General features: G+C 38.5%; 1 long non-coding RNA gene across 4 annotated transcripts in view; it reads right to left on the bottom strand.

Moving 5' to 3' along the window:
- Window positions 1-1429: 1429 nt before the first annotated feature.
- LOC104909466 (uncharacterized) overlaps window positions 1430-13719 on the bottom strand; it is a 33164-nt gene continuing 20874 nt past the window's right edge. Inside the window, exons 1-3 of one of the 4 annotated variants that reach the window (XR_792338.3) lie at window positions 12393-12459; window positions 3846-3919; window positions 1430-2837 (exon numbers count right to left, since the gene is read on the bottom strand). This is a non-coding gene — a long non-coding RNA (uncharacterized LOC104909466). Of the gene's footprint in view, window positions 2838-3845; window positions 3920-6228; window positions 6305-6560; window positions 6686-12392; window positions 12460-13719 lie in introns of those variants that run through there. The other 3 variants (XR_014881779.1, XR_014881780.1, XR_014881778.1) reach the window with 3 other exon arrangements.

Below are 13719 nucleotides of genomic sequence, written 5' to 3'. Positions count from 1 at the left end.
CATGTGTTCAGTGTTATATAGCCTAGATAGTCTGAGGCTGCCCTTGGGGTGGCAACTTAATTATGTCTAGGAGATTTCAATGAGGGTCTCTGGCGATTATGTACCCTGCCATCAGTTAATATGTTTTTTCCCTTAGCTGATGTTTTTTCAGCCATAGGAGGAAACAGATGCTGTCCATAAGAGGAAGTAAAGATAAACAGTTCATCACTGCCTCTGCAGAGTAGGAGTCCATCAATCTTAACAGCTTCCAAATGTATTGTTCTCTAGCTGTTCAAGTCAACAAATTCCTTGTCAGTCTCAGACACTAACATTCATGTGATCTTCTTTAGACATCAGCTCTTACCAGACATTAAGGAAGGCAAAATCTTTCTCCTGACTTCACTGGCTGACAGTTGGCTCCCTTGCTTCAGATAGAAGTTTCTCAGATGGACTGGGGAAATGATAACACTTTCAGTGCAGCATGTGGTAATTTCTCTTTGTTTGTGTGTCGTGATTTTCCAGTGACATTGCTTGTGCTTTTTTTTATTCAACCTGCACATCGCTTAGATTGCTTGAAGCCATTAGACTTGATGATTTCTTTGCAAAATGAAGTGGAAAAACAGATTCAGTCAAGGCCAGTCTCTGAAGAAACCCATTGTTTGCAGTGGTTCAATTTAATTTCAAACATATCACATCAGTTTCTATTGTTAAGTTTAGTATTTCAGCATTATGGAACCTGATGAGATTAAATTGCATTTTCACTGCAAAATCAGATTTAGCTATTTGAGTGATGAACTGGTGAGGTATTGTATCTCATTATGTATATTGCAAAGAAAAGAGTATGCTTTGGTACATAGTAGTTGGCTTCCACATAGCCAGTGTGTTTTTGGTCTTTCTCTTTTAATATACATTTAGGTATGAATGGTCTTTGGGTCAAAAAACACCAATATCTCTGTGTCTTAAGCTCCCTAATATCAGGTACTGCTATAGTTGGCAGTGAACTTGTATTAGGAAGTGATTACTATCTTTCCTTAAAATGTTATGTTATGTTGTTCTTCTCATAATGTTGGATTTTCCAGCACTCCATAGTTGAATATTATTGTGTAGGTTTTTTTTTTCTAAGTGCAATGTGATTAGCTGACCTTGGAAACACAATCTGTGGCAGTTTGAGCATGCAGCAGAACGCCAGGAGTTCAAGTATGCAAGAACATCCTCTCTACTGAGCAGGTGTATTTATACACTGTACATCTGTATATCATGTCAGACCTTGTTTGGAAAAATATTCCTATGACAGAGAATACATACATATAGTTTAAACATACAGGCTTTACGGAGGTATGTGAAGTGTTTAGCATTTACATAAAAATGTGTTTAATTGTGTATATTTTCCTGAAGTGTAGCCCTAGATATCCCTGAAGTCCAGCAATTGAACCACAGACAGACACCTGGATTTGGAAGGCTTAGTAATCTTTTATTAGTATGAGACTCTCAATTAATTAGTTTTACAAACTCTTTGAAGCATTCGATGGTTTAGTTTTCTGTAAAACTGTAGAATCCTCAGGTCCCAGTACAAATACGTTTTCAGTCACAAATTAGGAAGGTATTTGCTTACATGCAATTAAAAACAGAGGTTTTTCCATATTGGAATGCAGAAGACACTTTTTACTAGGTAAAACTTCTGAAAAGTTGATATGTCATTTGCTCTACATGAAAAGCCAGAATTTTCGTTATTTTATTTTTTCATGTAATTACATGAGGCACAAAATCTATTCAAATATTAACAACATGCTCCTTCTGTGATACTACTGCTTCTTTTTTTCTAAGAAATTAAAGAAGTTCAGTGCAGACGGAAAGAACTTAGTCTTTGATCTGATGGGTAAAAATTAAGTATGGGAAGCTCACACGGCATAAGATTGATCAAACCAGCAATTCCTCTTTCTGTTCCTGCTTGAAACTTGGGGCAAGACTTTCTTTTTTTAATGTTACAATTGCCAAAAAGCCTTTAAAGATTGGACTTGAGGACGAGAAGGCTTCCTTAGAGAATGGAAACAGCTGCTACAGATCCAGGGCCATTTGCTTTAGACTAATCTATTAGCAAATTTTCAAAATACAGTTAAACAGACTGATAAACATACAGCTTGAAAATCTGTTTGAGAGCATTGCGAAGTCTAAAGCTATGTGCATCCCCAAGACACCTAGTTTCATTTGACATTCTTTTTTTTTCCTGTACCTGCAGCTGTGAGTCTCCACATTCCTGAAAGTCACAGTTATTTATGCCCATAGCAACATACCATGGGGAAAAGCATAAATTGATCACTTTGGATTAACTACATCAGCATCTTTTTGCATAACTTGTATCACCATAAAAAGAGAAAAGTACAGGCAGAATGAGATGCCAGGAACAACCTGCTTTCTGCACAGTCCATCCCTTTGCTAATGTATCTGCTCCATCTGACCCCAAGTCCTATACCTCCAACTGCCACTCCCACCAACACCAGAGCTTACAAGTTGTTGCACTGATATTCCCACTCTCTCTGGTCATAACTATTTAAACTTATATGTGGAACCCCGTATCTCTGTCATGAGGAATTAACTTCAAGCAATTTTGAAGCATACACCTGTTTCTTATGAAGTATCTCTGAGCAACTAGCCAACTGATGGTCTGCCAGGACATTCATGGAATGTCAGCCACCTGCGTACATTTGAAGTAGCTGATAAATGTATGCTTTGTCTTTTAACACACTTGTTCTGCCTCCACCAGATGTCTTAGCTTTGTGTTGATTGCTGCTGCTCTCCTCTTTATTCCCCTTGGTCTCTCCTCGGTAGCATTCTCTACATTGTAATGTGTCTCCTCGTTGCTGAAAAATGTACATATATGAAGAAATTCAACATTGAAATATTAAATCAAACAACTAGAGTGCATCTTTATCCATATAACTGCCTTGTATTCCTGTCTTGGAATACAAATTCAAAACGGTAAAATTTCATCAGAAAAGGGAGATAGATGGCTTGGATATCTAAGTCTACTTGTTGTTCTGTATATCTTTCACTTCTGAGCTGTCATTTTCTTCTGTGCAGTTGTACATTTAATGTATTAAACACACACAAAAGTGATGGTGACAGACACAACTGCTACTTGACAGCCGGTTTCAAACATTATTTTCTTCCTGAATTAAATTAAATGTTTTCTGAATACCCTCAGGACTTTCTCTAGCTAAAATTTTACAGTGATTGGTCTGCAGAAATTCATACTGATCAATCACAACTCTTAAAACAGGTTAATATAGAAAACATTTCACGAAACTCTCCTCTCCAAGGCTGTCTCTTTCTAACCCTCAGCCAGACAGCATCCTTCAATGAACAGCACTGAGAAAATGAATCAACCACATTCACGAGCAGGGATCCACCCTCAGATCAGTTTGTAGAAAAACAGTAAAATAGAAAAGTGGCCACAGATGAACAATGGCAATATGTCTTTCTCTGAAATGTCTTAGACAGGATGTTGTATAGAAAAATACCTGCCACTGTATTTCCTACAAAGTATTAGGTACTACTTTAATTTAGGAAACCAAAGGCTTCTCGACCCTTGTTTATTCACACAGGAATCTCTCTACTGGTCATCTCTAATCCCCGAGATGAAGTAATTTACATTGGTGGCTTCTGTATTTGTCACACCATTCACAAGCAGCTCTACTTTACTTTGAGCACCATGGCTTTTAGTTAGCTGAGCAGTCAGAACTTTTAGTCAAGACTGCTGTGCGAAAAAATACCACGTATGGTTATTACTAAGCAATTACAGGCCTACATGTCTCAGACAATTATCATGATCACAACACTGTTCTGCCCACTGTATGCAACCAACCTACCTCAAGCTGTGATCTTGTCAGGGCTCATAAGCAAAGCAGAGCTGGGCTGGTGAGGAAGCGTGATGGATTTTTCTCTGGAAATAAGGCAGAAATATAAAATAAAAATGAGTCGTAGTTCGGATGACAGCATCCTATGCACTTAGCATTACCAGCTTACAGAATTTTACCCTGAATCTTGTGCTCGGGACTTCTGATTTTCAAGTTTAATAAGGAAAAAAAATTTAGGAGATTCTACATATAAAAAGGAGATTTGAAAGATAGCATTAGATTGTAAACAATCCTTCCTACATTACTTTTTAAAATATTCCATGACCATCAGGAAGACACTGGCTATATTATTCTACATCAAACCAGAGTATGCCTGTGCTGCTGTAGGAGAAGCTTCCTCTGTGCCTGTTACCTATGCTTGCTGCTTCTTATTCCCACATCATTACTCCCCCTGTGCTAATTCAACTTCCTATCAGCTTGTACAGCAAAGGATTCACGATGCGAAGTGGATTAAAACAAACCACACATACACGAAAAATCATAGTAAAAATATTAGCTGGATAATCTGGTTTAAACCCAGATTAATGGCCACAAAAAGCTTACTGACTTTACAAGCCACACTCAGTCTTCTTAAACAAATAATAATGTTAACCTCTTATTGGGGGGAAAAAAAAACCAACGCAACAATGTATTATAGAATTGCAATGAAAAAACACATCAACAATCAGCAATAACTTACTATTCCCGAACACCATGAATGACCCATCACATAACTGGGTCTGACATGGGATCATAGACCAGAAAAGAGGCTGCTCTGCACAAATGTATGTGCCCCAGCTGGGAGGCAGAGAGAGCTTGCTTTGCCCACATTGGGCCTGATAAGCCTGCTGAGAAGTGCTTTGCTCCCAGGCCAAGTGCTGGAAGCATTCTATCAATTTGATTGAATTGATTTCAAAGGTCTTCAAGTCATAATTTCTTTCTCTGTGCTGCGAGGCAATTCATCCTGCGGTTAATTGTGGGCATCGCTGAATAGTTTACATTAGGGCTATAGTAATAGTAGGGCAGAGGTTTGTTAAAGAATAATGTAGCTAGCAGAAATTGAAGGTGCCTCATTGTATATACTGGAGGCGTAAAAGTCCTTAGGCAAAAGATTTGATGAACCAGACAAATCCTTTGTCGCATAGCAGTCTGCAGCTTTCTTTCATGTAGCAGAAAATGATACTTTGGAAGTCTGAAAACATGTAAGATAAGAAGCCCTCACCCACTGTTTTGGTTTTTTATACCAGATTAAAAGGCTGAGATGCTAGAATAAATTTTGTGCTTGGCATGTGGCAGAATCTCCCTTTACCAAATGTAAACATGTTGAGCTCTCTGTAAAGGCTCCCTTATAGCTCTGGCAAAAAGGAAAGCCCAGTCTGTGTTGGGGGTGAAGGATTACTACACAGACTGAGACAACTTTTCCAGCAAAGGCTATAGTAATTATAAAGATTTTCTCTACTCCTCTTATCCAATCTAAATTGCATTAGATATTCTTCAAACCCCAGACAGCCAAACCCTATAAAGGAAAGAAAGATGTCAAGCACAGTCAATAACATTGCAAACAGCTGCAGTGATTTAAGAAGTTATTAACCCATAATCATTCCTTACAGCCTCTCTTCGGGGGATACTTGCTTCCCAAGCTCTTCTGCTGAACAGATGGGATCACACAAGCATTTTCTTAGGAGCAGCTGAGGAGGTGATCTGAGTTAATTTGGCTGGCGCTGCCTGAATTGGATGACAAACAATTCACCTCTCATTCCATCAGAGCTGGAAAACCCAAGAGGTCCAGCTGGTGTGTCCATACAAGACTGCAGTTCCAACTAGCTCTGAAGGACAGGGCAGCTCCTGGCCTCAGAATGCAGTCCATGCATTCATGCCAGGGCAGTTGCAAAGCAGGGCTAATCCCTTATCTTGTTAATCAGAGATGATTATTCTGCTTCAAACACTACTCTGAGAAAGGTCATTGTTTAACTGATGACATCTTTGTCCTTTGGGTCCATCCTTTGCATACAATTACTTTTCATATATGTAATTGGGTTTGAACCTCTCTCTGAATGAGAGTATGTTGCCTTCCATTTAAATCAGTCGTATTAAAATTAATTCATCTGAAAACATTGACACTTAAATGAAAAATGTGTTTTTAATAAAACTGTCATTGGCTCATTGTAGCTTAGTCTTAACTTAGACTCTATAATGAATTAAAGCATTTAGCTAATGAGAGCATATCCAAGACAGCTACTAGAAGAGTAAATATGACATAGAATTACTTAAGCCATTTAAAGCTACCCTTTGTTACAAAGGATTATTCTGCACCTGAGAGATCAGGCCTGTATAGATAGAAAAACCTAGAGCCTACCTGCCTGACCAGGTGGTCTTCATGCATAACAAAAATGTTTAAGTACCCTTGTAAAAAATAAAGGCTTCAAAATTCTGAAGAAAAAGAAGAAAACTTGTTGTTTTTTTTTTTACTTAAAGTGACATTAAGTTTAGGCTTCCTTTCATCCCATTCATAGCAATGATGAAAGCAACCTCAGCCAGGACTCAGGATGTTTTACTAGACAAGCAAGAGCATTTCTGTTTGCAGCTGTGCTAAGCAAAATAGTGCCATCTAGTAGCCTGCAAAGCAGTGATTGCTGGTGCGTTGTGTGAGTTGCCTAAATGTGGGCTGGTTTCCCCCAGGGTCAGTACCTTACTGCTATTGTGGCTTGTTTCTGTGCAGGACTTCAACTTCTGTTTTATCACCAGTAATGAGTTTGTTTCAGATAAACTTTTCATTGCATAATTTGTCGAACACCCCAACTGTAATGGAAATGGAGCTGAAAAACAATCCACAGAGTTTTAACAGGTGATTGTGGCTATCATGCAGTGTTATCATGGACCTGTCAGCCTGGTAGCACAAAGTAGATACGATCCTATGAGCTCATGTAACATTACATTTTTTCCCCCCTCAACTTACTGGATAAATTGCATTTCTTTATTTAGCAGAGAACAGTCCCACACAAAACAATATTTTGTCCCAGTGCAGAAATGAAGGCTCTATTACTTAGAAATGACTGAAGATTATGGCACTTCTCTTACTGTGTCACATAACTGCTTTTCAGTTTCATTTGCTAATTCTACTTTGCTTCTTTACCCCATAGATTTATTTAAAACATCTAGTGTTAAATCTGATTAATGTTATAATAAACAATTCGTGGGCATGTTTCATAGAGTACTAAGTGAATCCAAACTGGTAACTCTAAAAGCTCAAAGCAAAAGCATCTGTGAAAGAGTCCAAAAGCTGGTTTAAGTTCAGGAAGAGTCTGCTGGGACCATTAAGTTCAGCAATAAAGAAAGTAGGAGTTAGATCTTGAAACATATATTATCACTTGTATCACCATGGTGCCCAGGAGTGCTAGATCCCGGTGCAGAGCCCAAACGATCCCAACAAACGTTAAAGTCAGCCTCCCAAGGGTGAGATAAGAAACAGGAGATTTGGCATAAGGCAGGGCATGAGCAACAGCCTGCTGGTCTATCAGGAGCTCCCTGCAAGTCTTTGAGAAAACAACCCAAAGGTGCCTCACTGAAAGTTATCAAGTACACAGGGGAAGCAGCTGTAGTAGGGAAATCAAAGCTTTAGTTAACTACTGACACTGAGTGATGTGGAATAGAATCCTAGAATCATAGAATGGCCTGCACTGAAAAGGACCACAATGATCATCTAGTTTCAACCCTCCTGCTACGTGTAGGGTCACCAGCCACCAGACCAGGCTGTCCAGAGCTACATCCAACCTGGCCTTGAATGCCTCCAGGGATGGGGCATCCACAACCTTCTTAAGCCTCAGCTGAGAAGAGTTTTAAGAGATCAAATGCATGGCTGGAGAGCAGCAAAAGAGAAAAGCATATGGAGAAAGAGAGAAAATGACACTGCCACAGTCACAAGCCAGGAAGTGCTTCCAGAAGCAGAACATCAAGCTCAGAGAAAATGAGTCAGAGCAATCAAATGTTGAGATAGTAAGAATGTGGCCAAATGTTTAGTTGTAGGGTAGTAAGAAAGACCATAATTTAGAAATATTATTTAGGAAAACAGTTGACGTTACAGAGTTCTAGCCAAAGGTGCAGCTTGTGCCGTGGGTTGAATGACAGACAAGATGGAGACAGTTGCCATAGTGATGACCGAAGGCAGACCAGATATAAACACAGACAGGACCAAGTACCACGTTAACAAATGAAAGGGTGGACTAAGAGGGGGAGAGGATTGAGAGCTGATGAGAAGTCATTAAGACTCATGGGTTTAAAGTCATAGAGATGTTGAACAGAAAATTTTGATGAGCCCAATCCTGGCAGCAACACTGAGAAGACGAGGAAGATGGAGAGTACAGTAACGAGGAGGTCAAAAGAGAGCAGAGTTTTGTGAAAATGAAGACACCTGTGTGGCCCTCATGGCAGCTGAGAAAATTGTAATCAAAACTGTAGGCTGAACAAGGAGCTAAGGGCAAAGTAACGAGCAGTAGAGTGGTAAAAAAAAAAATAATAATACTTTAATCACTAAGAGCAAATTAGTGAGATTTTTGAAGCTGGTGCAATACAATACTGAGAATGAGTTAAGCTCCTGAAGTTCAGCAAGGAGTATGGACTGATTCTTAATTAGAGTAAGGAGAACTTTAACAAACTAGCTGACAATCTATGGTATTCTTTCTAATGGGCTGGAAGGCTGAGGGGAAGGTCTCTGGGTACTCGTTAATAGCTGGCAGACAGGTGGAGGCATGGTCTGGAGGCCACTCTGACACTTCTGCTTAAGTAAAGAAGCTACAGCAAAAAGAATCAGAATTTGGATTTTAAAAGAAACTTTTACTTAAACTCCAGAGACTGAAATACTCTCCATATGTATGTGAAGTTTCTCTCTGAAGGCTTCACATGCAGAAGCAAGTAAACTGCAGTCCTGTGCTCCGCACGAGACTGATGGCTGCCACTGACTTCAAGGGGACTTTCTTGGCCCCAGAGCTTTGTGGGCTATGAAAAGGCAAATTTCTGAGAAACTCTTTTTCTGTATGTCTCCAGAAGGAGAGGGCTTCTCTGAAATTAAATTGAAAGGGTGAAAAGAAATAAAATCTGCTTTAGTCTCTGTAAAGACCAGATGATAACTATAGTGCTACATCTCTCCTGTGCATGACAGGAGAAATAGACAAGAGTAATAAAAAGTATAGGTAGATCAATCTGTTCATACATTTCTTCAGCTCTATATTATATATGAATCTTGAGATTATGCAGTCTGATGTTCATAAGGGATCAGCTCATCAGTCAGTACATGTAAAATAACTTCCATCAAATGACGTATAAGTATATAAAAAGTGCATGAGCTTAGTATTTTGTTGTTTGTTTTGAGATGAAGAATTCTGTTCTTAGCAAAGACTCAAATGTCATCAAAGCAAGTGAAGATTAGAGGTAAGTCACTGATCTTAATGGAAACTGCCTGTGTGTATTCTGCATTCATAAAATACTTCTGCAGCAGTAATTCTTTAACTCTGTGGCACGTGCTCTGTAATCTCTTATGCTGTGCAATCTCAAAGTATTTTGTTAACTGTAGTTCACACAATTAATCTCAGAAGATATGTTCATTCATAATTTAGTTTTGCATTTAGACGGATGTTCATTTATTTTACTGTGGGATGTCTTACACTGAGGGGAGAAGCTGTTTTTTTCTGTATGTTTTCTTTGTTGATGTTGAAAAGATTTCTCACAAAGATTTAGAGCTTAAAAGAGCTAAAGTTTAAGAAAATATCTTGGTGCCGAGGAGGAACAAGCTTCAGAATCCAAGAGATATGGAAGATCTGAGGAAACGTGAGCTGTAAGGCAGGTGCATGCTGTCCTGGCGCTTATAGCTATTGCTGCCACCTGCAGACTCTACATAAGGGCAAATCTGATCAGCATCACTCTTCTGTGCACCCTGGTTTTCTCTGAAATGAAAGAAAGTGGCCATGCAGTGTCGTCCAATGTCTCCCTCAGTCTTGGCATTTAGATACCTGTATGACAGAGGCTCATTTGGGTGTCCAGCCCACACTAGACACACATCAAGAAAGAGTTTGTACTGGCCAATAACCTGTCAACATAACTTCATCTTACTAACCTGTGGCCTTACGCTCTGTAAATGCAACTGATCTGCTGGTCTTTCTATTACATTTTTTATTGCTTATTTTTCTCATTTCCCTACTATTCATGGTCGTGACCTCATAAGATTTATTGAGTTCAAAAAGGAAACTTGAGGGTCTGCAAAGGTGATATTAGAGGAGGTGCTGAAAACATGAGCTGTGTTCTCTCCCATAGTCTGTACTGATTTAGTGGCCTGGCATGGGCTTGCCTCCTGGAAATGCTGCCTCTTCAATTACAGATTAAGGTTTACTACTTGTAAGAACAGAACTGTGTAAGCCTTCCAGGATTTAATCTGAAAAAATGTGTATATGTGGATGCCTTTGATTTCAGATATGCAGATCTAAAGGAGGAAGGTGATCTTGCATAGGAAAAGGAGATGAAGTAGACCTGGTTTCATTTACTGCCTGTATCACAGGCTTGCCATGTAATCTAAGATAAGCTACTGAACTCTTTGTTCACTATTACATGTCCCATAAAATTGGGATAATAATTTTTTTTGTTTGTTTTATATGTCCTTATTCTTGCCTAATAAAATAGTATGCTTTCTGGCTTAATGTATTTGGGGATATGTTTGTATGGTAAATAAGCAAGCATGTGAACATGGTATTCTTTTCCAAGACTTCCTATCTGGGCTTATCCAGGATTCACTCACAAATGCATATTGGCCATGAATGTGAGTGCTTACACAAGTCTGTCTGCCTGTTCATCTGGTTGCAGGTATGTTCAGGTCAGTCAGTGTCCTGGAGTTGCTTTTAACTGGAATTCATGAATAATAAAGTGATTTTCAGCACCTAATAGTTCAATTAGAGCTAAAGAACATTTTTCATGTTCATTATCAACAAATGAGGAGGGTTTGTATCATCATAAGCCTCTGTGACTTCGGTTGTTTGCCTGAAATATAAGATTTGATTAGAATCCCTAATCTAGTTCTTCCAGCTTTCTAGTACATCACAGGTGGGAAAGCAGTCACATCAGAAATCAAGAGTTATTCCTCTCTCTGCTTCAGTGGAAACTCTAGAGTAATTAATAACACTTTAATGTAACTAACAATCAACTGGGAATTCTTAACTGCCATTTTCATGACAAATTGTAAATGCTGTGAATGGCCACGCTGCACCTTATGATTCTGCTCAGGCAGTTTCCTTATAGCTCTAGAATGCTACAAGTCATTCAGGCAGAGTAAAACATTTATGGCCAGTTCTAATGCACACCTCATAAAAATCATTACTGTGAATTAATGAGTAGAAATACACTTGAATCCAGGCCTGATAATGTGATTGAGGGTATCTATACTTCTTTGTGAATAAGCATCAGAAAGAAAGATTTTTATCATGTATTCTGACTAAATCGAATTTGAATAAACATATACATTCTTTCCTCAGAAGTCTCTCTGTAGTCTCAGTGACTATGACTTCACTCTTTGTATACTTTAATACCAACAGCTATGTAGATGTTCATTTGTACAGAAACCAGTGCTGTATTCTGGTTCAGACTTGTCTGCAGATAGAGGAATTGATTTAATGCAGAGTTTTGCCAGTAGCATAAATGGCATCTACCTATTTGCAGTATCTCTGCCTTGTGATGACTACTAATAGGGAAAAGCATTGCCATGCTAATATCGTTGTTTAATTTGGGGATGAAAGATGCTAATTGGCTCTTATAATTAGGGCAATGAAAAGTTCTCCTACAGTTAGGACTGGAGAAATATTAATCCTTCAAAATTAGTATTTTATTACTTTTTTATGCATAGATGTGATCTATTGATGCATATTCTAAAAATAAAAAATGTCTGAATTTCTCAGCACTTCAGCCTAATAAATTAAATCAATCTGCATCTTTTGTCCTTATGATTTATGCATTTTTTTAATTTTTTATAATTTGATTTGCTTTCATGTTTTAAGGCTTTGTTAATACCTGCCTTCTTTGTTTGGTAAATAAGAATAAACACTTAGTGTAATGGAGGTTACTAGCACAGCTTAGTTCAAAATGCTTACTTTGTAGTGTAAGTATTCCCTAAACCCAGAACTCTGACTGCAGTGCATTTCATTACATTTAGAATTTGGCCAGCTCATAAAAGCTGTCAGTATTAGTTTAGAAACTGTTGTTCTCTGTTTTGCTTAGTGCAAGTAACCTCCTTGAACCACAGATGTCTCCAATATATTTAAGTCTAGTGCATAGTACACCTTGCTGGTTTTTCAAAACTCTGTATCTGACAGCAGAATGGTAGGACTTTCATTTGGGCATGTCACTGATACTGAAGCAGGAAAATCATATTGGTACCTGTCATTACTCAGCAAGGTTTCAGGAATGGCCACAAGTCCACCTACAAAGGGTTGTTGCAATCTGAAAAGTTGGTAAGACCTCAAATCACTCAACATGACTGTCACTCACCTTTGCAAAAGTGTTCAGAAGATGCAGTCCCCAGTGTTGTCTGCCAGGTGCAAGAAGAACTAATCTGAAAGCAAACAGGAAGCCAAAGCTTCACCCACACCCTGTATGTCAACAGAGCCCAACAGAGCTGGCCTTGTGGGGAGGGCCCAAAGGGTTCTATGTCATCTGTAAGGTACCATAAGAAGCTCACATTTCTCTTGATGCAAGAAGGCACTAGACTAAGGTTGTGAGGTTGTGCCGTGGTAGCTTTTGGATCAGCCTGATGGTACAATTTTTTTTTAAGAATATTTTCAAGTCCAAAATGTCTGTAATCAAAAGAATGAGAAGAACCTGTGTTGGGATGAAAGCTTCAGCCAGACAGCCAATGAATTGAAGCAGCGAAGAAGTCCTTTTCCTCTTAAGTTAAACCTTATCCTGTCTCTCTCAAAACATGTCAAAGAGAATAATTATGGTATTATACAACTATTAGATCATAGTGTATGCAAAACATAAAAGTGAAATAACACAGAAAAAGCCCAAAATTCTATTCAACAAAAATTAAAAACACATTTATGTATCTTTTTTCTTGAAAGCTTAAGTATCTGATAAGTATTCCTTCCCACGTTTAAGATAAGTCTTACATTTGTGTGTAAAGTATGAGGCTTCCTCTACTATTCATCGCTACTGCTCCATCTATGTCCAGTTCACCATTTGGATTCTGTCCATTTAGTAGTTCCTGATGATAGCTGTACACTGACTGAGGAATCAGCATTACATTATCAGAAGTACTATTCAGCTTTGCTTTGATGTCCTTTCTGGCAGCATCACCATCTGCAAGTGTATAAAAGTAACCCCTGCTCAATGTATTCAGAGTAAGGACAGTTTATGAAGGCCTCCACAAAGAACATTACTGAAACTGATAGCCTGGAATATGAAAAGGAACATCAAGAGATAAAATACTGATCTTATTCAAAACTCTGACAGCACTGAAAATTGGACAATAGTATTCAGAGTTCAGTGAAAAGATTGATCTTTTAGACAAATGGAGAATTCAAGGACAAAGTTATATATCAGTAAAAGTGATAAAAAGTGTGTAACAACTCCACTGAAATCAGGGGAGTTTCTTTGAGTTTACAATGATAGAAGCAAGCTTAGAAATTAGTTTTCAATTTCTGAAGTGGTTAAGCAATTCAGTGGATGGATGTCTCTACTCTTCTCCCTTGCCAGAGGGCTTTCTATGGAGTTCACGTCTCATTTCTTAATGCATCAGGATGTTCCAGGAGAGACTGAGGTTTGTCATCTTCTATCCTTTGATTGACTTTTCTGGAAATAAATATTCAGCCTTTAT

Source organism: Meleagris gallopavo, chromosome 1 (assembly GCF_905368555.1).
Source record: "Meleagris gallopavo chromosome 1, MGAL_WU_HG_1.1, whole genome shotgun sequence".
Taxonomy (NCBI): domain Eukaryota; kingdom Metazoa; phylum Chordata; class Aves; order Galliformes; family Phasianidae; genus Meleagris; species Meleagris gallopavo.
This window is presented reverse-complemented; position numbering and strand designations above follow the sequence as displayed.